Source organism: Lutra lutra, chromosome 4 (genome assembly GCF_902655055.1).
Source record: "Lutra lutra chromosome 4, mLutLut1.2, whole genome shotgun sequence".
NCBI classification, from domain to species: Eukaryota; Metazoa; Chordata; class Mammalia; order Carnivora; family Mustelidae; genus Lutra; species Lutra lutra.
In genome coordinates this window covers 14,062,237-14,090,090 of record NC_062281.1, presented here as the reverse complement: position 1 = coordinate 14,090,090, position 27,854 = coordinate 14,062,237, and the positions used below count along the sequence as shown (strand labels likewise).

At 40.2% G+C, this 27,854-nt stretch overlaps 1 long non-coding RNA gene across 1 annotated transcript in view; it reads left to right on the top strand.

Moving 5' to 3' along the window:
- Positions 1–27,854, top strand: part of LOC125098126 (uncharacterized) — a 280,918-nt gene that overhangs the window by 240,136 nt on the left and 12,928 nt on the right. The window contains exon 5 of the long non-coding RNA XR_007126726.1: positions 25,020–25,148. This is a non-coding gene — a long non-coding RNA (uncharacterized LOC125098126). The remainder of the gene's footprint in view (positions 1–25,019; positions 25,149–27,854) is intronic.

Genomic DNA, 27,854 nt, shown 5'->3' with positions numbered 1-27,854 from the left:
CATCTCAGCATTTATTTCTCCATTTTTTTTTGCCTGTATTTCCCTGCATTCCATCAGCTGTGAACTATTCAAACATTCCGGTGCATTATTTTCTACAAGGTTTGGATAAAGAATGACATTCAGACAAACCTTTCAGCGTCTTCAAGGTGGAAGAAGCTGCTAATTGTGGAGTGCTTCAGTATGCCAGTCACTTCTTGATACTTCAGGTGTCTTATCATGTCATTCCAAATATACCATGAAACTGGTAGGGTTACCAGGATCATCATTTTATAAGTAAAAACAAAACAAAACAGAACAAAACAAAAATACCTGCCATTCCAAGAGGCTATATGATTTAGAGGGATTGTGCCAAGATCATACCAAGAATAAAGTATTCAAAATGGGATCCCAGGTCTGTCTAACTCTAAATCCCAAGCCAGTTCTCCATCATCACACTGCTTCCCTTATTTCTTTTTCTTTTTCTTTTTTTTTTTAATTTTTACTGTGTTATGTTAGTCAACATAAAATACATCATTTTTTTTGATGCAGTGTTCCAAGATTCACTGTTTATGTACAACTTTGGAAAACAGTGTGGAGATTCCTCAAAAAATTTAAAAATAGAGCTACCCTATGACCCTGCAATTGCACTACTAGGTATTTACCTCAAAGATACAGATGGAGTGAAATTAAGGGCCATATGCTTCCCTTACTTCTAAGGTGTAGCCCTAGTTTCGTGTTTTCAGATTTATTTTTTGGTTCAAATCAAGCCAAATGCAAATGCACTTTAAACTTCTCTGAACAGATTTCTATGGATGCTATAGAATGTCACCCAGAACCAAGGCACTCATTTTCCCAGGTGCAAGGGATGCTGGTTGCTGATAGGAATTGCCATCTTTAAAGGTAGCTACTTGGCCCTTTTGATGAATATTTTTATACCCTCTCTCTGAAGTCAGTCCTATCCATACCTGGTTGACGCGAACGAAGGTACAAAGGCAAGACCTTGCTTGCTTCAATTCTGGAAATATCTGCAGCGCCATTCCCGCTCCAAAGCTCCCTTGGGATGGGCTGGGTCTTCCACTGAATGTACACTGCAGTTCAGTTTCTTCCTCTGCCATCCTACTTCCCCTCAGCTCCTACAGATGGTGTTCCCATGGACACTACCCAGTAAGCTTTCTGCACACAAATCTCCATCCCAGAGTGTTTCTCAGGAAACTTAAGCACCGATAAGATAATAGGAAGTCCCTGACTACAAATTTTTAATGTAGCAAGAATTTTCAAGCAACATTTTAGCAGTGGTTTAAGGATGGGTGGTACATTTCAGAGGGGATGTCTGTCTGAGTGTACTTTCTAGCTCAGGAAGTGCCATAGATCATGAACTTGGAAAAGCACTCTACACACTGCTTTGGGGTTAAAGTTCAACCCCTGAGCATCATCACTCCATGGTGTCACTCTGTGATTTGGTCCAGGCCATGTCAATTTCCTAAGCCTTTGTTTTGCCAGGGTCTCTACTACCACATCTTCTCAACAGTGCCCTACAGTTAGAGAGGAGTAGTAAAGTACCAGCAGCCTGCAAAGTCAAACCTGTACCCACACTGAGATTGCAGACCTAATAACAATCTCTGCTTTAAGCAAAATGAAGAAAGCATTCCCCATGGAGCAAGCCATTGTTATGCCTTCCAGGCAAGGTTTCAAGTAGATATATTTTTGACCTGGACTATACTCAGATAAAAGTGGTAAATGATAGAACTGGGAACCCAAATCATGTCATATTCCACTTAGCCAATATACATCCCTTATTAGTTCTGACTGACACTTACCATTTCAAATATTTTACTTCATTATCATGACTTTAGTGAGATTATATTGGAAAAGTATGAACAATGTATGCTTAGAAATGGCAGAGACTTTCTCCCTGGAGAAGAGAAGGCTCAGGGTAAAGATATGATGATTGTTGCTACTTTTAAAGACTTCCTGTTCTATGCCAGACAAATACCTATGTCATTAGATTGTCAACCTTAAAATAAAAAGGTTGTTTTCAATTTTGCATTTTTTTTCTTCAAAGGCTACCAAATTCCTTGGCCATTTTATTAGTAAGAAATCATATTGCTAACCAAATTACAAGCTTTATCTCTCAAGAGCTTTGCACAGTAGGCTGTGCCTCATTCTTTCCATTTTATGGATGATAAAAATAAGGCTTACAATGTTTAAATACCTTACCCTAGACCACACAACTGGCAAATGCTTGAGACAAGTTTTGAATCTGGGTCTGTCAGAATCCAAAACCCTTCCTTTGAATCCCTACACATGCCCATACTGCATATAAAGCATAACTCTCTTGATCTCTCTGATTGGATGGCATTTGGAAGCAAGAGGGGTATGTCCCTGTTGAGTAGTCCCAGGACAAATGAGAACAAATTACAATGCAGATGGAGATTTCAATTAAGTGTGTCAGGCATGGTCCAATTCAAATTGAGCAAAGTCAAAAGTCCAGGGACAATCAGATCTAGCTCATTATGGATGCTCACACAATGTAAGCAGGAATATGTTTTCTTCTGTTGGCTTCATTCTCAGAGTTGAACAGAGATGGCCACAAAAATATCTAGGCTTACAACCTAGTAGTCTGGCAACCTAGCAGTAAGAATATCTGCCCTTTCAAATTTGCTCTAGAAAAATCGCAGGAGTTGGTCTGAGTAAGCTGGCTTCCATTATGTATCCATTTCTGAACCAGTTGCATCTCATACTGATGCTTTACAATTACTAGCCAGGACTGGGTAATGTGTTGACTCTGGAGCTAGGTGGTGAGCCGTGGAAAGCTAACATCAACTCCTTCCAAATTATGCGGACTGACACAAGGGAAGGGAATATTTTCTCAAGGAAGGGTTAACAAGAGAAGAGGGATGGGAGATCCTGGGAAGGCAAAAGTGGCAGACAGCTTTTGCAGTGAGGAGTAGACTTTTACAACTTGAGGCATACTTTGCTTGAGCCCTACTCATATCTCTTCAGCTCTTATGATGTCTGTGCACACCAACTGAACCAACTGCCAGTACCATTTTCCTTTGCTAAAGGCTGAAGATTATCCTGGAATTCTATCCTACCCCTTGCATGGCAATCAACTCCTCTCAGTAGTAGATAAAAGCAGTAATTGTGTAATCTGGTGGATAAATACCCCAGCTACCTCATCCCTCCAGTTAGATAATTCTGAGATTCCTAGAGCTTCTGGATTAAGCCCCAGGAATCTAAATCAGTAATTTATTTAAAAACATACCCTATATTCATTTCTCTTTCAGTTCCAAATGTCAGTTCTCCTTGTCCCTACTGTATGTACATATAGGGATAACCTTCCAAATGAAATAAGTGCCCCTGAGTCCTTGTAAGTCAAAATTAATGAAATAGGCTATTTTATGAAGTAGTGAAATTTTCAGCAACATAAGTCTTTAGTCATGATTGTAGAAGGCATTTAGAAAGATTCAGAAATAAAATGGGTGACTGGACTGGAGGGCCAACATTTAAACCTAGCTGTCCCTTGTAATGCTAAGTTGAATTAATTATTTGTTTGATTTGTGACACCTTAACCCTTACAAAAAAAAAAGACCTTATGTTATGCTTTGGATTCTGCAATTTATGAATGAGATAACATATAAAGTTCTCTGGGGAGGATTTTTTTTCTAAAGTTTGTTGGAAAGTATGACGTTCAACCTCTTCTTTTGTTGTACCCTATTTTTATAAAATGACCTTCCTTGTTCATTCTGTTCTTTTCCACTTAGAAAGAGTTCAAGGTTGCAAGGATATGTTATTTTCTTGGCCATGACTAGTTTTAAGTTTTGATACCCACCATCTTCCAGACAGAGAAAGAGCCTTCATGAGGGAACCCACAAAACACAGGACATGCACTTTTGTCATAAAGAAGGAGGTGAGAAGTTGTCATCATCTATAGTTCTTTGTGTCTGTTAGGACATGTACACAGTACACACAAGTGTAAAGGAAGTGACTTCTCTCAAAATAAATGTATCAATCAAAAAAAAAAGAAAGAAAGAAAAGAAAAGAACTATTTCACCTTTTTGATGGGTGAAAGAATGCTTGTCATGGAATTTATTCTCAGCAATGTCTTTATTTCCTCATTGGTATTTTTCTCCAGCTCACTCATGAAAATACTAATAAAAGGCAAAAATTTGTTGAGTGCTAACTATGTGTTGGGCACTATGAAAAGTACTTAATGTCAATTATAACACTGGGTCCTCCCAATTAATACATAAATACATATAGTCAACAATTTAAGTTCACACAACAGGAGATAGGTCCCCCTGACTCAAGTGGAATATTGGAAATTACTATATAACAAACCATTTCAAAAGGCAATGCTTAAAACAATAAGCATTCATAATGCTCACAAGTCCATAGATCAACTGGGCCATTTTTCTGGTCTCAGCTGGGCTCACACATGGATATGTGGTCAGCCATGGATTGGGTAGACGTCTCTGCTGATCTTGTTTGGACTCACTCACATGTCCAGGGTCAATTGGCTAGTTTAGGATTTTCACAGCTGAGACAACTGGGCTGTCCTCCAGCTAGTCTCATCCTCCAAGAGGCCAGAACAGGTTTTCTTTATATGCACACATGTTATTAATTTACTCCCTTATGGGGTGCCCAGAGCCAGCCCCATACTCTGAATGCTAACTCACAAGTGGGAGGTCTAGTGGTCCTGTCAACTACCTCAACCTATGTACTCTGTTTGTATTAATACAGCCCAAGATTGGCTTTGGTTTGTGTTTTCCTCCTCTACCTCCTCTTCCTTTTAAAATTGTGACTTCTTTTTTTTCTTTCTTGTTCTATAATTTTTTGTACTGAACATTGTTTATATCTATAAAATTTTTGTAATGGTTTTACATTAAATTGAATTTGTTCTCTCATCCAAAGTAAAAGATCTGAAAGAGACTCTCTTCTCTACATTCATGAGATTTATTTTGAAACCAAGTCTTTCTCCCTTTGTCATTTCCTCTGAGTTCAGCCCTAACTGTCCAGTCCATTGCAAGCCTGTGGACACTGATGATGTGATTTAGTCTGTCCATTCAACGTGTTGTGGTCCTCTATAGAGGTACTCTTCAGTACAAGGTTTTGTACTTGCTGCTTGGGACATGGAAGTGGATAAAACCTAGCATTGGTCTTTGAAGAGCTTGTAGGCTTCTGGGGGAGGTTGTGATTTCAGTCTCTTTCAGGTAACCTTAGAATCCTTTAGGTGCATGTATTTCTTTGGGGGTTTCCTCAATACTCTTCTTCTGTGTCCCAAAGGACACTTGCACAGAGAAAGAATGCTGGGTAGTCTTGCATTTTCAGGGGAGGACTGTCTGGTTCCCACCCTGTCTTCCTCTGCAGGTTGCCTCAGTGGATGCTCTTCTTCAGTACTCAGCCATCAGGCTGGCAACCTCTGCTTTTAGCAGATGCTGCCATGGCCTTCTGTCTTGAGGTCCAGGGCTGGGGGGGTTGGTGGCAATAATTATACATATGGCTTTCTCTGCATGGGGCAATGGTGTATAAAAGGTATAATCCCACCCTCTGTCATCCAACTACTTTTGCACCACAGTGGACGGTAGCTTCATGCTGATTATAGGGTTTCTCTGAAGGGTTTGCAGACTTCCAAGACTTTGCACAATAATGCAGGTAACTAAGTTCTGATGTCAAGTTCTCCCAAATGGTATCAGCTTTCAATATCCTCCAATATGTGGAGGATACTTTGGTGTGATGTTCACACCAAAGACAAAGCTGTAACTCAGATAGTATTGCTATGCCCTTTTGTTTGCTTTTTTTTTCTGTGCCTAAGCCCAACCACCACCAGAGGGGCCATTTCATTCCTGATTGTGAGAGCTTCCCTGCATCTGATCAACTTCCCCATGACACTCTATAATTTGCTCCAAAACAGCCTTCAAACATCTGCCTCCATGGAAGTCATAAGACCTTCTTTAGCTTGTTTTCTATCTGTTAACAAAGCCAGCTCTCTGCATATCGAAAGCATTTGCTTTCCACCACAGTGTCTATATATATATATATATATATATATATATATATATATATTCTTTTTTATTTAATTTCTTTTCAGTGTTCCAACATTCGTTGCTTATGTACCACACCAGTGCTCCATGCAATATGTGCCCTCCATAATACCCACCATCAGGCTCACCCAACCTCCACCCACCAACCCTCCAAAACCCTTGGATTGTTTTCAGAGTCCACAGTCTCTCGTGGTTCGTCTCCTCCTACCATTTCCCCCAACCTCCTTCTCCTTTCCATCGCCCCATGTCCTCCATGTTATTTCTTATGCTCCACAAATAAGTGAAACCATATGATAATGACTCTCTGCTTGACTTATTTCCACTCAGCATAATCTCTTCCAGTCTTGTCCATGTTGATACAAAAGTTGGGTATTCATCCTTTCTGATGGAGGCATAATACTCCATAGTATATATGGGCCACATCTTCCTTATACATTCGTCCATTGAAGGGCATCTTGGTTCTTTCCACAGTTTGGCGACTGTGGCCATTTCTGCTATAAACATTGGGGTACAGATGGCCCCTCTTTTCACTACATCTGTGTCTTTGGGGTAAATACCCAGTAGTGCAATTGCAGGTTCATAGGGAAGCTCTATTTTTAATTTCTTAAGGAATCTCCACACTGTTTTCCAAAGTGGCTGCACCAACTTGCATTCCCACCAACAGTGTAAGAGGGTTCCCCTTTCTCCACATCCTCTCCAATATACATTATTTACTGTCCTGTTAATTTTGGCCATTCTAACTGGTGTAAGTTGTTATCTCAATGTGGTTTTGATTGGAATCCCCCTGATGGCTAGTGATGATGAACATTTTTTCATGTGTCTGTTAACCATATGTATGCCTTCATTGGAGAAGTGTCTGTTCATGTCTTCTGCCCACTTTTGAACATGATTATCTGTTTTGTGAGTGTTGAGTTTGAGGAGTTCTTTATAGATCCTGGATATCAGCCTTTTGTCTGTACTGTCATTTGCGAATATCTTCTCCCATTCCGTGGGTTGCCTCTTTGATATGTTGACTGTTTCCTTTGCTGTGCAGAAGCTTTTGATCATATATATATATATATATATATCTTTAAACCAATATTCTGGAACTCGAAGCACAAAGTTCCAGGGTTCAGACTGGTTCTATTCCTCACATGAAGAAAGTCATGATCATAGAGCAGCAAGGGAAAAGGGACAAGGATCCCAGGAGCTAGATGTGCGTGGTACATGAGGGTTTGTGATATTGCTCTCTCCACAATATGCATGTTTGAATTTTCACAATAAGATAGTTGTTTTAAATCAAGTATTATTAACAGACATGTTAGTTTTAGATGCACAGTATAATTATTCAACAATTCTGTACATTATTCGGTGCTCATCACAATAAGTGCACTTTTAGTCCCCTTCAACTATTTCACCCATCCCCCACCCACCTCCACTCTGGCAACCACCAGTCTGTTCTTTGTAATTTTAAGGGCCTGTTTTCTTGTCTTTTTTTTTTTCTTTGTTCATTTTTTCCTTAAATTCCACATATGTGTGAGATCAAATAGTATTTATCCATGAAACTTTTAAAAACTTAATTCCCATTAAACTTATGAAGTGATTTGGTGTGCCAAGGAATACACAAAGAATCCAGGAAGCAGAGTAGTGACAATGACATGACATTCATGAAGATTTCCAACAGGCTTAATGAGATTTCTCCATTTGCTCTTCTTCTCTGTATCATCTAAATTCTAATAAGAGAAGGATGGTTTATCAAGCACAATCCAGTCTGAGAGGGAGAGGGAGAGAATGGGCAGGAGAAGGAGCAGGGGAAGAAAAGAAGAAAAAGAAACCAAAACTGGACTGGTGACCAGTATCTAGAAGCTACAATCCAAGTCTTTAAAAGACTGAATATTCTGAGAAAAAAAAAAAATGACACAAACTTCCTCCTCCAAATAATAGATAATGGTGCCCTGAACAAGAGTGATAGTGCTAACAATGAATCTCAGAACACTGAAAAAATAAATAAAGTTAAATAAAAAAAGTGGTAGTACTAGAGGTGGTGAGAAGTAGAGGGTTCTGAACATATTCTGAAGACAGAACCAACAAATTCGATAGTAGATTATACATGGGGAATGAACAAAAGAAAGGAGTTAGGAGGTTTTGTCTAAAGGAGAGATCAAGGTAGAGAAGAATGCAGAGGTGCATGTTGGGGTTGGAAGAAATTGGGAGTTTCTTTTGGTAAAACTTTCAGACACTCATGTGCAGATGTCAAACTAGTAGTTGAATATAATTTTGTAGCATTTACAGAGGAGATCTAGACCTGGTATTACTTTCGGAAGTCATCAGTGTATCCATGGTTTCAGGGCCATGGATCTGCAGGGCAATGAGTATGGCTGAAGAAAGGTGGTATTCAAGAACTGATTCTGGGGCATGCTGAGGGTTTCATGGTCAGGGAGTAAAGAAGCCAAATGCAGAGGAGATGGAGATGGAACCAGCGGAAAATATGAGAACAGTATCCTGGAAGAATGAGGAAAACCTTTTGAATCCAGAGGAAGTAGTCAGTTGGCCAAATATTAATAGGTTAAGTAAGATCAGGAATGAGATTTGTAACAGCAGGTCTTTGGTGACATTACAAGAGACATTTGTATGAAGTAGTAGGGATATGAACCTGAATGAGTGGTTCATAAGAGAACAGAAGGCAGATGTAAGGACAATGAGAACAACCATTTCTTTTGAAGAGTTTTGTTAAAGGGGAAGTGGGAAATGCAGCATTAACTGGGAAGAAATTCAGCATGCAGAGGAGTTTTGAAGATGGGAGGAATTACTCTAACTTCATTTGCTAATGAAACATTTGTGGAGGAGAGATAAAGGATGCCTGCTGGGGTGACGTCCTTGAGTAGGGCAAGAGGGATAGTTCTGGTGAAAAAGGGCAGCAACTGTCCCCTGGACATAAACTAGACTTTCATTCCCACTAACTGGGAGTAAGTATATAGTGCAGATACATAAAGATAGAAGTGGTGGGGGTGCTGAGGGGGATAAAATTGTCTCCTCCTTTCATCTACATTCCCAGTTAAACAGGTAAAGATATCAAGAGATTATAGGTCACTGTGCAGTCCAAACTTTTTGGAGTCAACATCTTGGAATAGACAATTCGGTAAAACAGAATGTGGCAGGGGGAGAGTGGGATGCTTGAAACAGATTACAGATTTCATGGATATTTTAATGCTAAGATCTGGGGAGGATAAAGGGGCAGTGAAAGAAATAAGAAACCAGATTCCTAGGAAGATTGTCCTCACTGATATTGGGATCACCAGTATATGATATGAATAGTAATTGAGATTATAAGGATGAGTTAGAGTTGCAAACAGTAAAGAATAAGGGGGATGGGGCAGACATGGCTCGTGGGTCCAAAGGTGCGTGTAATAAGGAGGGGTAATAGATGGTATAGATAGACGACATAAACTTTAAGGTGGCATTTCAGAGAGGAAGGGGAGAGAAGAGTCTGTATGCTGCAATGAGGAAACAGGAAGACATCTATCCTGCCTTCAGGTTAAGGGTACAGGGAGGCCAAATATTACAAATTTAAAGGGCTTTATGGGGAGACAGGATTCCGAGGAGTATCTGTGTTTCTGTTAGAGCAAAAAAAGTGTAACAGAATTTACAAAGAAGATAAGGATATAAGAGGTATTGCTGATGACTGAACTGGAATTGCGGAAAGCACAGTGGGAGAGTCTGGGAATTAGGAAGAAAGTGAAGAGTGGACAGATCAGATTGTATACCGAGCTGTGTTGGGGAAATGTTTGGGGGAGAAAGAATGACCTGAGTACCTTGGGTTTCTTAAGTGTCTGATGTAGATGAAGACCAAGGCATTATGGTCCCCAAGGCATTGGTGATGAGGCTGTGAATTTTGAGGGAGGCAGGGCACAGGGTCTTCCTCGCAGCACCAGAATGCTAGGGCAGTCCTTTCTCTCTCCTACCAGTTGTGGTATGGAAAGCAGGGGAGACATGCTATTGACTAGAAGAATGAAGCCTTAGCCCCCTTTCCACTCTTGCTGATGTTTTTGCTTTGTTCATTCATCAATTCATTAAACAAATATCTATTTGGGGCTACTAAATGTGAATAATAGATGGCAGAATACAACAGTGGGAAACGCCAGTTTCTTTCATGGAGGCTTCAGAGTACTAAGGAAAACTCCCTTCACTCAATCAACAAATATTTGTAGGGTAACATGATCAGACTTGGGTTTTTCTCTTTAAGATCTATCTCTGCACTCTGGAAAATTGATTCATTTAGGACAAGGGTGAAAGAAAGATACCAGGTAAGGTGTCAGTGTTAAGGTCCAAATGAAAAGCAAGAGTACTTAGAGGAAAGTTATAGAGATAGAGAACAGTACATGGATCTTAATTATACCTGCAAGACCTATAAACCACAGGACTACATGGCAATGGGTAGGGGTTAAGAGAAATGGTAATGTCAAAGACAATTCCTACATATTTGACTTAAGCAACCAGGTGAACAAGGATGTCAGACACTAAGATTGGAAACACTGGGGAAGACCAGTTTTAGGGCATGATAATAATGTGTTAATTTGAGATATTCAAATGGAGTTAGGTGCTTACCAAAAAATATTAAGACCTAATATTTGTTACATATTCTATATGCCAGGATCTTTGCTATGTGCTTAACAGTTACTAACCATTGAGTCCCAGAACACTATAATAAGGATGGTATTAGGGGCGCCTGGGTGGCTCGGTGGGTTAAGCCTCTGCCTTAGGCTCAGGTCATGATCCCAGGGTGCTGGGATTGAGCCCCGCATTGGGCTCTCTGCTCAGCGGGGAGCCTGCTTCCTCCTCTCTCTCTGCCTGCCTCTCTGCCTACTTGTGATCTCTCTCTCTCTGTCCAATAAATAAATAAAATCTTAAAAAAAATAAGCATGGTATTAATCCCCCACCTCCTACGCCCATTTCATAAAGGAAGAAACTGAGGGTCCAGGTGATTTGATAACTCCCCCTTCCCCAAGGTCATACTAGCTGTAAATCCATCCCAAAATCTATGCCTTACCGACTATTCTATACACTATCTCCAGGTTTTGCTTAAATATCTGAATCTGAATTTCTGACACCTTCAGAAATAGGGTTTGGCAAGAAATAAAATCTTAGGCCATAATCGGAGACAATATGACATAAGAAAAAAAAATCTACACTTAGAAGAGAAGAATTATCAAGACTGTGAGAAACTGGGGAGAATTGGAGTGGTTCCAGAATGTTAAACACTGAAAAATGTTTGCTTTTAAAGGGGATCCTTTTCTTGGGCTGCCGTCACAAAGTACCACAGACTTGGTGGCTTAAAACAACAGAAATGTATTTTCTCACTATTTGGGAGACCAGAAATTTGAGATCAAGGGTCATCAGGAGGTTCTGAAGGGAGAATCTATTCTATGCCTCTCTCACAGATTCTGGTGGTGGCCAGCAACCCTTTGTGTTCTTTGGCTTGTAGATGTATCAGTCCAGCCTCAGTCTTCATATGACATTTCCCCCCATGTCTGGTCTCTCCGTCTTCAAATCTCCCTCTCTTTGTAAGGACACCAGTAATTGACCCCAGAGCTTGCCCTATTCCTGTATGACCTCAACTTAATCACATCCTCAGAGATCCTATTTCCAAACGAGGTCCCATTCACAGGTTCTAGGTAAACATGAACTTTAGGGGGACACTTCAACCCACTGCAGAGCGCAAAGATGACATTATCATAAAACCAGCCTTTTATTACACCTTGATTATATATCGATAACTTCCGGCTTTTTATCTTTTTTGAAAAGCTAATAATTAACTTATTGTTTTTGATTTTTTTATTATATTCAGTAAGCCACTGTATAGTACGTCATTAGTTTTTGTTGCAGTGTTCAGTGATTCATTAGTTATGTATAACACGCAGTGCTCATCATAACACATGCCTTCCTTAATACCCATCACCCTGTTACACCCTTCCCTCTGAAACTCTGTTTGTTTCCTGGGGTCCATAGTCTCTCATGGCTCATCTCCCTCTCCAGTTTCTTCCCCCTTAGATTTCCCTCCCTTCCCCTATAGTCCTCCATGCTGTTGCTTTCTTACATTCTTCATATGAGTGAAACCATATGATAATTGTCTTTCCCTGCTTGATTTACTTCACTTAGCATAATCCCCTCCAGGTCCAACCATGCCAAACCAAATGGTGGGTATTCATCTTTTCTGATGGATAAAGAAGAAGTGGTACATATATACAATGGAATATTATTCAACCTTCTAGCTTTTTAGATCACTTAATTTTAATTCATCAGCAAAATCCCAGTTTCTTCCTCATAGGGAATATTTTTGATCATGTAGTCAGTTGTTCTGTTGTGCCAGATAATCATATCTCTCTTCTAAGTCAATGGTTATCAAAGTTATTAAAATGGACACTGATTCCAATCCCCAGAGTTTCTGATTTCGTAGTCCAAGGGCATCACCCCAAATTTGTCTTTTTAACAAGTTGGCAGGTGATGTTGATGTTGATACTGCTAGTTGGGAGCCACATTTTGAAAATCCAGATCTGCTTTCTCCAATTCTATTCTTAGGGAAACGTATATACAGTCACATCAATTATTTATCTCTCTGTTTCCTATGTGTAGTTAAGGTACATGAAAAACCTAACTGATGCAGGAATGGTGTTGCTTATACTGAGGTTATTACCATCATAATGGTAATCATTCTTCATATCCTACTATGAGTCAAAAAGTGCCTTCCCATCCTCCATGCAATGCAACTTTTGCACCAGCATTAAGTCACATGTTGTTACCCCACTTCACTGAGGATAGCTTATGTTCGGAAGGTACTCTGCTTGGAAGGACATCATGACCAGGGGGCAGTAGAACTTGTGTTGCAAATTCCACCCTTTTCATTCTAGTGTCAGTACGGGTCTCAGCTACTCAGCAGCTGTTTTATAGCTGTAGAACCTGAATTTGATGAAAAAGATTGAGTAGCATTCATGGAAAATCACTATAAATGGAGGCAACCGACAGGTTTGTTTTGCTTTGCATTTTTGCCACTGGCTACAACATCAAGGTGGTGGTTTTCCCTTGTTCTCTTCCTCTTATTCTAATCAAGGGCTTATCAGTCTAGTTCATCAGAGTGCTTTGTTCTTTGTTCTTTCTGTTTGTCCAAACAGCAAGTTTTGTACCTGCTAAGGCACATTTCCTAAGACCAATTCTCTAAAGTTCATTGGTCCCTGGCTCTTCCTTCCCAGGAACAAGAGCAGGTAAACATGATGTGAGCTGTGCTCTGTCCATGTTGCTTCAATCTTTCTCCTCTCTAATGTTCCCTCTGCTCAGAATGCCTGGCAAGAGGCAAAGCTGGGACTTGAACCTGTACAGGCTATCTCCAGAACCTGTGCTCTGACCATTTCACATACTGTCTTGCTCACAGCCCTCAACAGCTCTTCGTTTTCTATCAGAATCTTGCTGAATTCCTGAACCTGACACCAAAGGTGCTCAATCAACTCCTTCCACAGGTTTTTATCTTCAGTATGTGCATGCAAGGGCAGCTCTTCCAGGCAGAGAAGTTTCTATTTATCTCCCACACCGGTCATGCTCACTGATGGCTCATGCCCTCACACAGGTGATATGCATCAGATTAACAAGCCTGGGAGCCAGACGACTCCAGATATGACTTCTCACTTCTTCATTGTAACCTTAAAGAAGTCATTGACTTCTCTCAGCCACCATTGCTCTATCTGTAAAAAGTGTACAGTAATACTGATCTTGCAGGATTATTGTGAGAATTATATGGAAAATTTATGTATCTGGTAGTGTTCAATCATTGCTTGCGACTCTTACCATTTGTATCATTCTACTGCCTCCTCCTAAGGCATTCCATTTACTGCTTTCTGCCCAAATGTTCTTAAATGCTCATCTCTCTTTCTCCTCACATGAAAACACTGTTGAGTTATGCCAGAGTCTCCATAATATTTTTAGTTCTCTTGGAGTCTTGGTGCACTGCATGGCAAGTGTACTCGTAGTGGCGATCCGCAGGTTTGGGGTCTCTTTCACATAGTATGTGACTATACAAAGACTCTAATTCATCATTCAATGAAAATAATAACCACCCTTTAAATTTTGGCCCTTTAAATTTTCCAGACACTGCAATAAACACCACTACCTGTGGGGGAGGCATTACTATAATTTTCATTTACAGGAGGGACAGTAAGAGTACATAGAATCCTAGTATCTCTATGTTGGAAGGAATCCTAAAATCTATATCTATTCCATTTCACTGGACTGATATCTGATAGTTGGATTTCCCGCCTCCAACTCAGCTGGAGTTCTACTATAATGGGCCCTCAGCCTCTTGGAGATATATATACACATCTGGAGATATATATATCAGATTATGATAGATGTGATATATGTATCAGATTATATGATAATCTATATATGATATATACTCTATATATGATTTTATATATAGATTATAGATATAATATATATAATATATATATATTATATATGATTTATTTATTATATATGATATATTATTATATGATATATTATATATGATATATTATTTATTATATATGATAATATATAGATTTGACATATTTTGCCACTGGCTACAACATATAAATGTTGTATAAATATAAATACATATATGTATAAATACATATGTATAAATATAAATACAAATACATATAATTATAGCATATAAAATATAAAGTATAAATAACTAAATATATGAATATATATTATATATTCAATATAATTTATATTATATAATTATATATTATACATAAAAATACATTATATATGATATATAATTATATATAAAATTATATATTATATATTATATATAAAATATATATCATATATAATATAATCTTATATATGATATATGATTATGATTATATACATATATAATCATAATATGTATCAGATTACTCACCTCCCTAATGACACTGCAACTGTCTTAGTTACTTTTGGTTCTCATCAGTACTTAACCCTTCAACCTGGCATAAAAAGCTTAAATACCATGGCTCCTTTCTTCTCTCCCTGCCAGCAACCCCTAACAAACCCTGTCTCATAGGTGCTAGAAAAATAAAGTTGAACCGAGTAACTTTGAAGACCCAATTGGCTTCAATTGAATCAGGCAACATCCCATCTAACAAGTAGAAAAGTGCTTTGAGGAGTTGTACAAAATCCAAGGTTTTTATAGGAAAGAGGATGGTGCAAAGCATAATTAAGAAAAGAAAAGAAAAGAAAAAAGAGAAAAGAAAGGGTCGTTTCAGGCAAGGTCACCTGCTTTTAGGGCAGAGGGTCTTACACAGATTACCACATCTTCCTTTGGGATATGAAGAGGGCCCATGTGACAAATTACCTGATTAGTATCAATCAGAAAATTCCTGACTGATCCATTAAGACTGCATTTCTGGGGTAGGCTGAAAGTGCGATTAGGTCAGGCATTAAGCCCTGGTTTGGTGATAGGACCTAGCATAAGTGGCTCCCTCTTGGGCCTGTGGCTTTCTTTTTAACATGGCATATGGTTTCTTTCTAGGTAATTTTGTTCAGATATCTTCCCATCTCCTGCCTCCCTGCTTCTTAACTGGGCAACCTTTTACACTTCTACAACTAAGTCCAAAAGGGCTACCTCCTCAGGAAGTCTTCCCTCTGTATCCACTGAGGCTGGGTGAAGAGCTTACAGGCTGAGTTGTCACACTGCATCACACTGTGGGATAATACTCAGTTTGTGTACATCTGTGTCTCTCCATTACAGTTGGAGCCCCTTGAGGACACAATTTGGGTTTTTCTTACTGTCATATCTGCAAGGATCTACCCAATCCCTGGCATGCACCACACTTCAGTATTTATTGAATGAGTGAATGTCTTTATGAATTAGCACAAGAATGCCTAACACAACAGCAGCCATACCCTGAATCACTACTTGCTGACTTAGTCTTAGTTCTAGAAGTACCATGGTTCTGGAGCTTTTGGTGAACCCCCCAATAGTAAGGACTTGGCTCAAACTTGGCTGTGTGAGAGTGTTTTGAGGCTGTTTTTGGAAGGCCCTGGTTTTCTGTGGATCTAAATGAAAGCAACATGCAAAGCTTTCTTGCTTCCATTCATAAACGTGAGCACTTGTGTACAGAGGGACAATTGTCACCAGGGTTTAGATGAACAGAGTGTGGGCAAACCTTACCACTACATTATCGCCCAGATATGATTGTGAAGTTGCCACAAGTCAAGGTATTTTGCCAGGAAGTTTCCCTTAATTTATATGGCTTTCCAGTAAGGTATAAAGAATCATCCAGGCTCATCACTTCCAGACATGGCCCTTCCCAATCATCCTTTGGAACATTCCGAAGATGCACTTTAGCTCGTTCTTCTTGTGTGCCCCACTACCCCCAGTAAGCATCATTTCTGTGGATCTCCAGTAAAGTCACACTGTGCAACCCATTGAACAGGATCTTCCCAGTTTCCAACCAGGCTCACTAAGTATAAAAGCTTTGCTGGACTTGGAGCCATCTTCCCAAGTTCTCATTTGTGAGCTTGATGCCATTCTCTAGTGTTTTGGCTAAGGAAAATAGCACTTCACTTATTTCCATTTTTATTGAAGTCACTGTGGCAGTCATGCTCCATGACAAGGCTCCATGACAGTCAGCAAAAGACTAATTCTAACACAGTGGCCAGTGTTAGTTACACAGCAGGGGAAAGAAGAAAAAAGAAAGAGAAATAGAAACATCAAAAGTTGTTTAGTTGAGAAAGAAATCTGGTGGGGAGGGCACCTGGTGGCTTAGTTGGTTAAATGCCTGAGTCATGGTTTTAGTTCAGGTCATAATCTCAGGGTCCTGGATCAAGCCCTTCTGTTGGTGGATTACTTGAGTTCCATGCTCAGTGTAGAGTCTCCTTCCCCTCTCTCCATTCCTACTTATTTTCTCTCTCTCTCTTTCTCTCTCTCTCTCTCAAATAAATAAATAAATATTTAAATAAAATAAAACTTTTTAAAAAAATCTTTAAAAAATATCTGGGAAAATAGACTAAGTAAGAAAATGATAATTCACTGATAAACAGGCTCATGGGGAATAAAACCAGCAAAAGTGCAAGGTGCCTGCCCTCCCAGCACATATAGGCTGGCAGAGCACTGGACCTGCCCAGCCTTGAGTGCTGGAGACTCACCCACCACTCTAGACACAGCTGGGCCACAGGAATGGCATGCATAAGACTTCAACATGAGGCAGGAATCCATCAGAATCATAGAGGAGAACATAGACAGTAACCTCTTCTATATCAGCCACAGCAACTTATTTCAAGATTGGTCTCTAAAGGCAAAGGAAACAAAAGTGAAATGAATTTTTGGGATTTCATTAAGATCAAAAGCTTCTACACAGCAAAAGAAACAGTCAACAAGACAAAGAGGCAATCCATGGAATGGGAGAAGATATTCACAAATGACACTTCAAACAAAGGGCTGATATCCAGGATCTATAAAGAACTCCTCAAACTCAACACACACAAAACAGATAATCATGTCCAAAAGTGGGCAAAAGACATGAACAAACACTTCTCCAATGAAGGCATACAAATGGCTAACAGACACATGAAAAAATGTTCATCATCACTAGCCATCAGGGAGATTCCAATCAAAACCACATTGAGATACCACCTTACACCAGTTAGAATTGCCAAAATTAGCAAGACAGGAAACAACATGTGTTCGAGAGGATGTGGAGAAAGGGGAACCCTCTTACACTGTTGGTGGGAATGCAAGTTGGTGCAGCCACTTTGGAAGACAGTGTGGAGATTCCTTAAGAAATTACAAATAGAGCTTCCCCATGAACCTGCAATTGCACTACTTGGTATATACCCCAAAGATACAGATGTAGTGAAAAGAACAGCCATCTGTACCCCAATGTTCATAGCAACAATGGCCACGCTTGCCAAACTATGGAAAGAACCAAGATGCCCTTCAATGGACGAATGGACAAGGAAGATGTGATCCATATATACTATGGAGTATTATGCCTCCATCAGAAAGGATGAACACCGAATTTCTGTATCAACATGGATGGGATGGGAGGAAATTATGCTGAGTGAAATAAGTCAAGCAGAGAGAGTCAATTATCATACGGTTTCACTTACTTGTAGAGCATAAGGAATAACATGGAGGACATTGGGAGTTGGGGGAAATTGGAGGGGGAGATGACCCCTGAGAGACTATGGACGCTGAAAAACAATCTGAGGGTTTTGGAGGGGTGGTGGGTGGGAGGTTGGGTGAGCCTGGTGGTGGGTATTATGGAGGGCACATATTGTATGGAGCACTGGGTGTGGTACATAAACAATGAAATTCTGGAACACTGAAAAGAAATTTAAAAATAAATAAAAATTTTAAAAAATAAAAAGAATTAAAACAAAGAGACTTTTCATCACAAGAAATTATCTCTCTTGTTGCTTTTGCCCCAGGGATCCCGTTTTCTGAAAGAATTTGATCCAAAATAAATGATGATAGTTTTCAATTAGTACTTAACTAATTTCCCATTTTTTCATGGATCGGAGATCTACAAATTACTAATCAAAACTTCTGATCGACAGAAATCAGATAGTAATTCCAACTTGAAGCACAGGTTGTTTAATATTTTAGTCCATTTATTAAGTATTACTAAAAATCAATGTGAATATCTTATAGGCTTTTTTAAAAAAGGATTTTATTTATTTATTTTACAGAGATCACAAGTAGTCACAGAGGCAGGCAGGGCGGGGGAGTAGGCTCCCCACTGAGCAGAGAGCCTGATGCGGGGCTCTATCCCAGGACCCTGTGATCATGACCTGAGCCGAAGGCAGAGGCTTAACCACTGAGCCACCCAGGTGCCCCTAGGCTTTTTTTAAGTATTGAGAAATACACATGGCCTCCCCTTCCCAGCTCCGTGTTACCTTTGTTGGTCACTCATGGTGTGGTGTGAGTTAAGAGTGACTGAATGAGGGGCTGGGGCTTACTGTGAAGAATGGAGGGGCTCTGAGGGTGGATGGGTTGCAGTCTCCTGGTGGTGTAAGGAAGCTGTGGTGAGGATGGTTGAGATTCACTGTAAAGTGCACAGTGTACAGAAGAAAGATTGGGGGTTCCTATGGGTGTCAATGGGCTGTGGAGGTGAGGGTTTGGAATCTGAAGGACTTGAGGGTTGTTACTGTGGAGTGTAAAAGGGCCGTGGTGGGTAAACCTTGGAGTTCACTAGAAAGTGTCAAGTATTTGAGATAGGATGGGGTTTAACCTGGACTGTGAGGTGTTTGAGAAGGGAAGGTTGGGGCTTATGTAGAGGGTGACATGGCTATAGGGAGGAATGATGGGTACTTAATATCTAATATAGAGAGGTTTTGTGGAGGGGGGGGATTGGGCTTAACATGGGAGTGGAATGGGTAGAAGTGTGGTGTTGGGGGAAGGAACGACATTTTCCATGGAGTATGACATGGTAACAGGTGCAAAACTGCTGTGGGGAAAACCAAGGCTTACTGTTTAGTGTGAAATACACATGGGGAGGGAGGAATAGTGCTTAACACAGAGTGTGAAGTGGTTGCCAGAGTAGGAGGGTGGATGCATACCATGGAGCATCAGGTGGTTTTGTGGTGGGCACATTGAGTTCCCTCTGGAACTTCAAGGGCTTGTGGGGAGGGAGGATTGGGGTTCACTGAGATGTGTGAGGTGGTGGTTGGAAGGAGGGCTGTCTTCTCTTGGAATATCAAGTGTTGTAGGAGGATGATTGTTGATTTACTATAATGTGTGAAGGGGTTGCAGCAGAGATTTGGTGCTCAATATGGAAAAGTGGTTGGGTTGTGGACAGGAAGGATTAGGGCTTCCTATGAAAGATGAAGTGGTTAGGGGAGGGTAAAATCATGGTTTGTTGCAGCGTATGAAGTGGCCATAAGGAGGGGCAAGTTTTGCTTCATGTGGAGTGTGAACTGGTTGTGGCAGGGAGGATTGCCATCTACTGTACAGTGTGAAGAGATGGGGGTGGGGAGCTTATGATAGGGTGTGAAGTGATTGTGTCAGCAGGAGGATGATGGCTTTCTCTGGAGTAGGACGTGGTCTTCTGTTGTATCTCCAGTCTGCCCTTTGCGTTCTGCCTTTCCACAAACTATCTCCCCAGCCTGATTAGTTGTGTCCCTTCTTAGGAGGAAACCTTAGAATCAAGAGAAATTTCTACCACCAGTACATCCCTCCATTCCTCCTCTTATGCAGCTGGTATTATTTGAGGACTTACCATGTGCCTGGCCCAGTCCCAAGAGCAGTACATGCAAACAGTATGAAGAAGACACAGGTTCTCTTCCCTCATGGGACACTCAGTCTGAGAGCAAACAGGAGGCTTGAGCAGAGAGAAAGCAGGTCACTGGGTCATGCCTGAGCTCTGGACTCCATGGAGAGTGTAAATTGCACTCTCAGGTTTCTATCTCAGATATCCACTTCAGTTCTTCAAGATGAAATGGTGCCTGACATTCAAGACAGACATGCTCTCCTGGATAATGAAGGTGAATCTGACAGCAGCTATTTAGGGATTTTGGACAGAACATGGGAGGTGTCATAGATCCAGAGGCCCCTAACACTGGTGATCTCTGGGTCCTCTGGGACAAGGACATTAGTGGGCAGCATGGAATAATATGGTTAAGAGCACAGAGTCTGAAGTTGGCTGAACATGGCCTCTCATCTCAGTTTTATGATTGTGTTGTTTAGCCCAGGTGAACATCCTGTCCATGTTTTGGTGGTTCTCTACAGTGTGTCTCCTTTCCAATGTGTAATTCATGTTTCTTGTTGTTGGACCAATAGCAGCATGGACTCCATTAATCAAATGGGCATTTGGGGGAGAGTGAGATAGATTCATGGGGAAGGAGGCAGGATTCAGGAAGTCCATTCTGTTGGCACAGATTGATACAGAAGCAGCCTGGTTCAGGAGTCCTCAGCTGGGGAGGCAGATTCTGGTTCACAATACCATGATCATGACAGGGAAGCCTCTCTCTGGGTGGGTAGGTTTCTTGGTATGGCTCTGAGACTCTTTCCTGGTGGTTTAGCCCACAGTCTGTTACTTCAAGCTCTTAACCAGTTGTGGGAGCCAGCGACATCTTTTAATGGATGTCTTTCTTTTAAAAAGAGCTAGATTTAATCATGTTGTCTGCAGTTAAGAAACATGACCAGTACAACTAATTCACTTGGAAACTTTGAGCAAATCAGCCTGCACAGATCCCTTGGCCTACAGGGGCAAAATAGCCTAATCATTAAGGACAGAAGTTCTGGAGCAAGACCACCTGGATTTGATTCCTGGCTCTGAGACTGTTACATGAACTTGAAAAGTTACTTCACCTCCTTATGTTTCTGTTTCTTTTTCTACGGACTGAGAATAATGCTGTCTTTCTCATGGGGTTGTTGTGATATTAAACAGGGTAATTCATAGTAGGCACTTAGAAAAGCACATGTGACATATGAAACACTAAGTATAGATTAATTATCATTATCACCCTCTCTAATCCCTCATTTTCCTCTTTTATAAAGTTGAAGCAACATATAACAATTAGGTGTTTAATGATTTACTTGATAAATCTTAGCTTGTTTGCTTTCCTCCTTTCTTCTTTCCTTCCTTCTTCCCTCTCTCCCTCTCTACCTTCCTTCCTTTCATTTGTCTTCTTCTCTTCCATTTTTCCTCCCTCTTAACCTCCCTCCTTCCTTCCCTCCCTTCCAGAATTGGAGAAGGGAAGAGATGACTCTTGACCAGAAACTGAAGACCCCCTAAGACAGTTATCAACGTATTAATAATTGACTTATTATCAATTTTTAATTGCTTCTTCTCTTTTGGGCCATCTACAATTACAACCACACCCCCCAAAATAATGCATTACCCAGGGAGAGACAGAGACTGAGAGGGAGTTTAATAACTATGAGTTGATTAGTTTAAGTCTGCTCTAAGGAGTCAAGCAGCTAATATTCATTTAAGCTCCCACTGGGCAAAGAACTTTCAGCACAATTTTTGTTGTTCTTTTTCCTTATTTTTTTTAATTGCCAGGCTTTTAAGTGTACTTCATATGCCTTTTCTTTTCTTTTTTTTTGTTTGCAATGTTCATAGTTTGTGGGTTTTTTTTTCCATTTTATACTGTGAATAATACCTTGTAATTAGATAGGAGCTGTTTTTCTTTATTCTCAATAAATATGTTCCCCACTAAGGAAGGTAAAGTTATTAGAACATGAACTTCCTTAGGCAATTATCATTACCACTCCGAAATACCTATAATTTGGGGGAAAACAGTAAAGAGACTTTAGATCAAAAGTATAATTGACACTTGACCCACCTTTCTTTTCCCCATGTAAATTGTATCCTCTATATGACTTGTATTTGTTTTCACTGCAAGGCATGGAAAACCTGACTCAGCTTAGTTTGGGAACCAGGAGGACATGAAAGATGGGCTCATCTATAGCTTGAAGTGGCCCATTTTCTTTAGTGTTAGTTCCATTCTAAGACAGGTGGAAGCTAGGGGATATAGCCTATGTTCTCCTAGGTTTATATCCCACAGAGAAGGTAAAGCTTCTCTTCCTTCAAAATTCCCACAAAATGCTCAGGCCTGACTATCAATGGACTAAATCACATCACACAGCTATATTTGGAAATCACTGGAACTAGGATAATGCCATGTTTTGATATTAAAAATCTCAATCACAGGTTCACCCAGAGCAGGTATAGACATTGAGGAGGGATAATGCCACAATAGAAAATCCGGGAATGGTTACCAAAATAAGAGAAAAAGGATCCTGGACAACCCAACAAACCAATCATCTGCTGTGGTCATCTCCAGATTATGTTTGGACCATCAGTTGAAGAACTGAGGTCTTTTCATTAAACCCAATGTACATGTTGCTCCTACTGAAGTACGTGCTTGTTAGGTCAATGGGGTTAGAATCCTGAGATTTCAAAGTCCCAGTCTGGATTGGTGATTTTCAGCCAGGAAGGACACCTCACACAGGGTGGGGCAAAGGGAGAAGGCAACTGAATATTGTTGGCAAAAGCTTTTGAAGTCATTTGAAAAAAATATATACTTAATTATAGACTTAATGACAAGTACATGCCTGTCAAATAAGAATCAAAGCCTTATTGTTATAATAGAAACCACACAGGGAAAGGAAGATAACATTATCTTAGCCAATAACAATGGGTTAAAAAATACTTTGCATATCTGCACTAACCAGCATATCATCCACAAGAGGAGCTCCTCTTGATAATATACTGGTTAGTGCAGCTATGCCCCAAGAGGAGTGTATGCCATGAGAGGAAGATACTAGAATTTCAATGGCATGAGATTACTATGTAAAAAGTACTCTCACTTTTATTGAGATATAATATTTTAGGTTTGTAAAATGTCACCTGCCAACTCTGACCACCAAATTTAAGTTTGCATCCTGCCAACTGCTCTTCACAATTATTCCTCCACAGCCTTCACCACGGGGTGTGCTTTCTTTTTTCACCTGTTAATTGTCTAACTTCTTCACTAAATTAAGTGTTCCATGAGTACAAACAGTGTGTCTGTTTTGTTTTCACATTATATTTGGTCCCATAGGTTCAGGGAAGAGCATTATTTTAGTCAGGATAGGACAGTTTCTGCTATGGTAACAGATGAATCTCCAAATCTCAGTGACTTAAAACCAAAGGTTATTTCTAATTCATGAAAAAGCCATTTCAGTATGGATGAATTTTCTTCATCTAGCCATGCCATTTGGAACATAGGTCCCCCCAGGTCACCAAGGAAGAGAATGAGAGGGACAGAGGAACATTTTAACTGATTAAACTCATAAGTGATACATTACTTCCACTCAAATCCATTGACCAGACAAAGTCACATGGCCCCAATCTAACAGTAAGGGGGACTGGGAAATATAGGTGACAGCAGATGTGTGGAGAATGTCTACTGCCTTGACCACAATTATCCCCAACTTTTCTGGTGTCCTTGAGGAGGAATTTACCCTAAGCCCGAAGTCCTCTGTCCACTCTCTGTCTTACCCTTCACTGGGAGAGGAAGGGACTTTGCTACTAGGTTCGTATGGGAGAAGGAACTAAGCTTGCTGTAAGAGTCCCTCCCTTTTTTTAACTCTCTGGAGGTGTATCTGACTTCAGAGAGAATGTATTCCACTCTGCTCCTCCACCCTGCAAATTTTGTAGAAGAAGGATACCCGCCAACACCCACAGAAATGGGAAACCCTGTGACAGTCCAGCAGTGCTTGAGAATGGGTGTACAAATCAGTTGCCTTCTGCTGTTGGTGGTAGAAAAGCTTTTACTCTGTTCCTTATAGCCTTCTGCCCCTCAGTAGTATTTGTCTATAATAGTGGTGATGTGTGAATCTCCCTGTCTAACTTCAGCATCTTCCTCTCAATTGGTTCTGAACTCAGGCTGAAAATAAGAGGGATCTTGATGGATCCTGCAGCCCAGTGCCAGCTTGCTCAGTCCTAATGAATTCGATGAATGAATGAAACTGGAGGACACCTAAAATATTATCTAGACCAACCTACCCTTAGCAGACATCCAGAAAGGTGATTTGACTACTCAGAGTCCCTTATCTCGACAGCTGATCAGCAAATCTCACTTCATCTAATATGTTGCTGATACCAAACACAAATAGAATGTAAAGCAATATTTTTTACATGGCTCTTTCTCCCCATAATTCAGAGACCTTCCACAAGGAGGAGGAAAACTAAAAAAAAAAAAAAAAAAAAAAGTTAAACTCCTCTGAGTATATTTCATACTGTTCTTTTCCAGAAGGTAGGGGGGCCAATTCTTTTCCTTTCCCCACTCCTGCCGCCAAAACTATTGAATATTTTTGGGTGAATCATTTCCAATCTAAACCGATAATCCTTACAGCAACCTTTTCTTCCTCAACCATAAAAACGCGGTAGCTTGTTAATCATACAACTATTTAACCCAGACCCTCCCTAGTCCTACAACTGAGCTCTGAGCCTATTACTTATAATCTACCCACCCACACATATTGAAATGAGATTATTTTTCCCACAGAAAAGAACCTGCAGTTACACAAGTTCCAGCTCTGTTCCAGAGAGTGATAAAAAGGAGAAGGAAAAGGTCTGGAGTTGTTTGATAGACTTCTGAGGAAGGAAGCGAAAAGATGAAAGATTACCTTCCCAGGTACATAATGTGAAATAGTGTTCCTGCAAACATTCAGAGAGCTCCCACCCTCCACCTGGGCATGCCTCCCTAGCCCTTTGATCTGGAAGCCATCGCAAATTACTGATAGTTAAAGGGGTGGTCCCAATGAATGCACTTATCTCCACTCAAAAATTAATAACAGCGGGGGAGGAAGACTCTCCAGGAAAAGAACACCATGGCAGACAAGAGCCCAGACTGAGGAATGCTTAGGATGGCAGAATGAGAAAAGGCTTTGGGGTCATATAGACATAGATTTTGGTCTCAAACTTATCACTTAGTAGCTGTGAGAGTCAAAAACACAACTGCTAATGGGGTCTATGTGCTAAGAACAATATTAGGTACTACAGTTGCAACTGTCTAAGAACTCAACAGAGGTCTCACCTGCTCAGAGCTAGACCCTCTCCTTGAAAACAAGGGTGATAAATTGATCTAATTGTTATAAAGTACAGAGACCATACAGGGACCATGGGTGGCTCATGGTCAGCATGCAGTCAATAGAAATGATTATTTTTGTTCACTCTTTGGGAAGGGCTAATTGCCAGGTGTCCTGGAGAGTGGGAGTCATTCATCCGAGGGCCAAACACCCAGCTGCAAGTCTAGAGACATTTCCTGATAAAGAAAGTTTGGAGGTTGAGTTTCAACTCTGACCATCCCAGAAACCAGAGTATGTCCTGTATTAAAATGACATACTACTTGGGACACTGGGAGGGGATTGAGAGGAACGGGACCTCTGGACTAAGAACCTGAAAGTAGAAGCCAGAGATGAATTTGCTGGGAGACTGCTGGAGATTTAGAACTTAGATATGCTTTGACTTTCCATCATTCCTTCTTAGAGAGGCAACTATAAACATCATAAATCAGTCTATCCTGCAAAGATGAAGTTTCAGAGGCAAAAAGGCAAGGCTGGTGTTCTCTGGAACTGTTTTCCTGATCTCTCTCACTGTTGCAGCAAATTCCATATCCCTTGGGCACTATGGCCTTATGCATGGCCTCCTTGTGTTGCTGAAAAATCCATTATTGAAATGTATCTCTCCTCCTGAATGGCAACTCTTCCAGTACTGGAACTGTGTTGTATTTGTGTTGATACTAAGTGCCTTACACACTGACATACAGAGATATTTATGTACATGAGCACACTTTAAAAAAATTAGAATAATACTATATAAGCTGTTTGGTACCCTCCTTTTCTTTTTCTCTTGAAATTTAAAATTGTTTCCTTAACTTTTTAGTGGTTGGCTGTAAGTACTTCATTGTATAGACATATATAGACATAAGATAATGAAATTAAGTATTCTACTATTGATAGATATTTATAATTTATCCTGTTCTTGTTACTTTCTCTTATAAACTATCCATAGTGTTGCCATGACTGACAACTTCCTAACAACAGAATCCTAGAAGTTGTCATCACACTGTCTTGAGTATAGTGACACAATGAGTAATAAAGAACAAAAGCTCTGGGGCTGAACCACATTGATATCTGTATGACTTTGGGTAGGATATTTAACTTCTCTGAGCCTCAGCTTCCTTACCTCAAGCCATAGCTGATAATAATAACTAACTAATAGGGTTGGTGCAAACAATAAATAAATTAATATACTTAAAGCACACAGAAACTACTTGTAACATAGCCATTGTTCTATGAATGTTTGCTATTATTATTTATATTTAAATTGCTGCACCTGACAAGACTGGGAGACCATTGAGGGCAGTGACCTTTTCAAACCTCCACAACCTGGCACTGAGGGGGAGTTTTGTGCATGTTTGCTGAATAAATAAGAAATGCAGATGTGGAAATCAACTATTGACCTGGCTATTACCCAATATTCCACAACAGGAAGATCATTAGTTTGGATTAAATCTCTATCCCCCAAAATATATTGAAACTTACCAGTCCTTTGTAGCTTAGTTTGGCATGAGCTTATTGGATATTTTCTAGACATTGATTGACAAAGGGAAGGAGAAAAACACATAAAGGAATCCAAGTGCCCTAGAGAAAGACCAGAGCAGACATCATAATAGAATCAAAGGGTAGATGAATGGGAGTGACCAACCTGAAGACAACTGTCAATGGTGCCCAGTTTTGTCCTGGGTTGGCTCTGTACCTATACAATTATATTAGAGTCAGGCTACTATTCACATATCTGTGGCTGATTATTCCCCCTCCTATCAACAGATTAAACTTGGAATGAGGAAGCAAACAGGAAAGGAAGCTGATGGTTACTGAGTGCCTACCATATAACAAAGACTTTTAAATAATGATTGTATTTGAATATTACAAACACTGCAGGAGGTCTGTATGATTATGCCCTTCCTACAGATGAGAAAACTGAGATACTGAGTCTCATTTTCTCACTGAAAACTGAGTCATGCATAGTCAAAGACCTAAGAAACACAGAGCAATGATTTAAACCCTGACCTCTTTGCCTCCCTGTTCTATCCCTTCCTAGTTTAAGCAGAGCCCAAATAGACTTCACTCCTAAAGAACTGAAGTATTGCAAGCCTGGGATTCTGGCTTCTGACACTGGTCAGGAAAGGATAGTACATTAACTTTAGATCTGATCCATAAAACTGCCAAAAAGACAAGCACAGTCATTAGTCTTTGTTTCTGCTTAGGTACCATAGTCGGAGATGGGAAGGAGCAAATGTGTTGAAACAGGTAGCAATAAGCCCGCCCCCTCTACA